The sequence below is a fragment of the Acyrthosiphon pisum genome, unplaced genomic scaffold (genome assembly GCF_005508785.2).
Source record: "Acyrthosiphon pisum isolate AL4f unplaced genomic scaffold, pea_aphid_22Mar2018_4r6ur Scaffold_9930;HRSCAF=10532, whole genome shotgun sequence".
Lineage (NCBI taxonomy): Eukaryota > Metazoa > Arthropoda > Insecta > Hemiptera > Aphididae > Acyrthosiphon > Acyrthosiphon pisum.
In genome coordinates this window covers 2,888-7,744 of record NW_021780064.1, presented here as the reverse complement: position 1 = coordinate 7,744, position 4,857 = coordinate 2,888, and the positions used below count along the sequence as shown (strand labels likewise).

The window sequence follows — 4,857 nt, the reverse complement described above, 5'->3', positions numbered from 1 at the left end:
TGCCATGGGTGCACGTATAAACTGTTTATAATAAAAATTTTAACTACAGTTTATAGTGGTTTTTAAAATGTATTTCTTGTTTTATTTTTGAATCCGTTTAAACTTTTAAATGTTAAATGGTTATTTATGAACCTTAATTATTCGCGTTGAATTATTATATTATTTTATACTGAACTTTCACAAAACCTTGGAGTGGCCGTGTATCTATGAATCGTTACCATTAACAACAGTCAATGTCGTTTGATCTACAGCCCGTTGCTGCCATCATTAAGGCCTCAACTAATCAATTCTTCAAGCTTGACAAAAGAGGACGAAAGATTGTGGCCGTCTCACAATCTTTCGTCCTCAAATTAGGGACGACGAGTAATTTGTATCACTTGGCTAATTTTTTTATAATAACTTAATTAATAAATTAATTACAATATAAAATTGAAAATTAAAATATTTAATGCTATAGGCAAATATAGTCAAAACTCAAAAATTAAAATAACACACAACATAACAAACTTAATCTTTTAAATTTATTTGTTTTATTTTATGTCATGTGTTAAACGTTTAAAACTGTTTATAATTAAAATTTTTAACTACTGTTTATATCGGTTTTTAAAAATGTATTCCTTGTTTTATTTTTTGAAACAGTCTGAGTACTTAAATGTTTATGGTTATTTATGAATTTCATTTATTCACATTATATTATTATAGTATTTAATACTGAACTTGCACAAAACCCAGGAGTGTATCTCTGAATCGTTACCATTAACAACGGTGAATGTCGTTTGATCTACAGCCCATTGCTGCCACCATTAAGGCCTCAACTTATCGATACTTCAAGCTGGACTCTTGACAAAATGGGAGCCGCTGTTCCCAGAGTTTATAAATGCCAGGTGCTTCTACGCATAAAAACCCAAGCAAGTATATTGTTGTGAATAGCGCATATACAAACACTGGGCGAGGCGGCCACAATCTTTCGTCCTCAAATTAGGGACTACAGGTAAATTATAAAACTCTGCTAATTTTTTTATAATAACTTAATTAGTAAATTAAATACAAAATAAAATTGAAAATTAAAATATTTACTGCTATTGGGAAATAAATTCAAAACTCAAAAATTAAAATTACATACAACATAACAAAATTAATCTTTTAAATTTATTTATTTTATTTTATGTGTTGAACATTTAAAACTGATTATAATAATTAAATTTATTTACTGTGTTTATTGATTGTTTAAAATTTTTTTCTTGTTTTTTTGAAACCGTTTAAATAATTAAATGTTTATTATTATTTATGAAACTTAATTATTCACATTAAATTGTTATAGTATTTTATATTGAACTTGCACAAAACTCAGGAGTGGCCGTGTATCTCTGAATCGTTACCATTAACAACAGTCAATATCGTTTGATCTACCGCCCGTTGCTGCCACCGTTAAGGCCTCACCAAATCCATACTTCAAGCTGGACCCTTGACAAAATGGGCGCCACTGTTCCCAAAGTTTATAAATGGGAGTTGCCTCTACGCAAACTAACCTCTAGGAGTAAAATGTTGTTAATAGCACATTTAAAAACACCGGCGAAACGGCCACATTCTTCGTCCTTAATTTAGAGATGACATGTAAATTGTATCACTCGGCTACTTTTTTTGTAATAACTTAATTAATAAATTAAATATAAAATAAAATCGAAATTTGCAATATTTAAAGCTATAGGCAAATTAATTCAAAACTCAAAAATTAAAATAACACACAACATAACAAAATTAATCTTTTAAATTTATTTATTTTATTTTATGTGTTGATCATTTGAAACTGATTATAATAATTAAATTTAATTACTGTGTTTATTGATTGTTTTAAATTTATTTCTTGTTTTTTTGAAACCGTTTCAATATTTAAATGTTTATTATTATTTATGAAACTTAATTATTCACATTAAATTGTTATAGTATTTTATATTGAACTTGCACAAAACCCAGGAGTGGCCGTGTATCTCTGAATCGTTACCATTAACAACAGTCAATATCGTTTGATCTACCGCCCGTTGCTGCCACCGTTAAGGCCTCACCAAATCAATACTTCAAGCTGGACAAAAGAGGACGAAAGATTGTGGCCGTCTCACAATCTTTCGTCCTCAAATTAGGGACGACGAGTAATTTGTATCACTTGGCTAATTTTTTTATAATAACTTAATTAATAAATTAACTACAATATAAAATTGAAAATTAAAATATTTAATGCTATAGGCAAATATATTCAAAACTCAAAAATTAAAATAACACACAACATAACAAACTTAATCTTTTAAATTTATTTGTTTTATTTTATGTCATGTGTTAAACGTTTAAAACTGTTTATAATTAAAATTTTTAACTACTGTTTATATCGGTTTTTAAAAATGTATTCCTTGTTTTATTTTTTGAAACAGTCTAAGTACTTAAATGTTTATGGTTATTTATGAATTTCATTTATTCACATTATATTATTATAGTATTTAATACTGAACTTGCACAAAACCCAGGAGTGTATCTCTGAATCGTTACCATTAACAACGGTGAATGTCGTTTGATCTACAGCCCATTGCTGCCACCATTAAGGCCTCAACTTATCGATACTTCAAGCTGGACTCTTGACAAAATGGGAGCCGCTGTTCCCAGAGTCTATAAATGCCAGGTGCTTCTACGCATAAAAACCCAAGCAAGTATATTGTTGTGAATAGCGCATATACAAACACTGGGCGAGGCGGCCACAAACTTTTGTCCTCAAATTAGGGACTACAGGTAAATTATAAAACTCTGCTAATTTTTTTATAATAACTTAATTAGTAAATTAAATACAAAATAAAATTGAAAATTAAAATATTTACTGCTATAAGCAAATAAATTCAAAACTCAAAAATTAAAATTACATACAACATAACAAAATTAATCTTTTAAATTTATTTATTTTATTTTATGTGTTGAACATTTGAAACTGATTATAATAATTAAATTTAATTACTGTGTTTATTGATTGTTTAAAATTTTTTTCTTGTTTTTTTGAAACCGTTTAAATATTTAAATGTTTATTATTATTTATGAAACTTAATTATTCACATTAAATTGTTATAGTATTTTATATTGAACTTGCACAAAACACAGGAGTGGCCGTGTATCTCTGAATCGTTACCATTAACAACAGTCAATATCGTTTGATCTACCGCCCGTTGCTGCCACCGTTAAGGCCTCACCAAATCAATACTTCAAGCTGGACTCTTGACAAAATGGGCGCCACTGTTCCCAAAGTTTATAAATGGGAGTTGCCTCTACGCAAACTAACCTCTAGGAGTAAAATGTTGTTAATAGCACATTTAAAAACACCGGCGAAACGGCCACATTCTTCGTCCTTAATTTAGAGATGACATGTAAATTGTATCACTCGGCTACTTTTTTGTAATAACTTAATTAATAAATTAAATATAAAATAAAATCGAAATTTGCAATATTTAAAGCTATAGGCAAATTAATTCAAAACTCAAAAATTAAAATAACACACAACATAACAAAATTAATCTTTTAAATTTATTTATTTTATTTTATGTGTTGATCATTTGAAACTGATTATAATAATTAAATTTAATTACTGTGTTTATTGATTGTTTTAAATTTATTTCTTGTTTTTTTGAAACCGTTTCAATATTTAAATGTTTATTATTATTTATGAAACTTAATTATTCACATTAAATTGTTATAGTATTTTATATTGAACTTGCACAAAACCCAGGAGTGGCCGTGTATCTCTGAATCGTTACCATTAACAACAGTCAATATCGTTTGATCTACCGCCCGTTGCTGCCACCGTTAAGGCCTCACCAAATCAATACTTCAAGCTGGACTCTTGACAAAATGGGCGCCACTGTTCCCAAAGTTTATAAATGGGAGGTGCCTCATCGCAAACAAACTTATACAATTAAAATGTTGTGAATAGAACATTTACAAACGACGGTTGAAGCAGCCACAATCTATCTTCTTCAAAGTAGGGACGACGAGTAAATTGTATCACCCGGCTAATTTTGTTATTTTAACTTAATTAATAAATTAACCACAAAATAAATTTGAAAATTAAATTATTTAATGCTAAAGGCAAATTAATTCGAAACTCAAAAAATAAAATAATATAGTAAATAACAAACTTAATTTTCTTAATTAATTAATTTTATTTTATGCCATGTGTTGCACGTATAAAACTGTTTATAATTAAAAATTTTAACTACAGTTTATATTGGTTTTTAAAATGTATTTCTTGTTTTATTTTTTGAAACCGTTTAAACTTTTAAATGTTAATGGTTATTTATGAACCTTAATTATTCGCGTTGAATTATTATATTATTTTATACTGAACTTGCACAAAACCTTGGAGTGGCCGTGTATCTCTGAATCGTTACCATTAACAACAGTCAATGTCGTTTGATCTACCGCCCGTCGCTGCCATCATTAAGGCCTCAACTAATCGATACTTCAAGCTGGACAAAAGAGGACGAAAGATTGTGGCCGTCTCACAATCTTTCGTCCTCAAATTAGGGACGACGAGTAATTTGTATCACATGGCTAATTTTTTTATAATAACTTAATTAATAAATTAACTACAATATAAAATTGAAAATTAAAATATTTAATGCTATAGGCAAATATATTCAAAACTCAAAAATTAAAATAACACACAACATAACAAACTTAATCTTTTAAATTTATTTGTTTTATTTTATGTCATGTGTTAAACGTTTAAAACTGTTTATAATTAAAATTTTTAACTACTGTTTATATCGGTTTTTAAAAATGTATTCCTTGTTTTATTTTTTGAAACAGTCTAAGTACTTAAATGTT

General features: G+C 28.0%; 1 long non-coding RNA gene across 1 annotated transcript; it reads left to right on the top strand.

Moving 5' to 3' along the window:
* Positions 1-2,405: 2,405 nt before the first annotated feature.
* LOC107885723 lies at positions 2,406-3,789 on the top strand. Its single transcript, XR_003840252.1, has 2 exons — positions 2,406-2,775; positions 3,728-3,789. It is a non-coding gene; the product is annotated as an uncharacterized LOC107885723 (long non-coding RNA).
* The last annotated feature ends 1,068 nt before the right edge of the window (positions 3,790-4,857 follow it).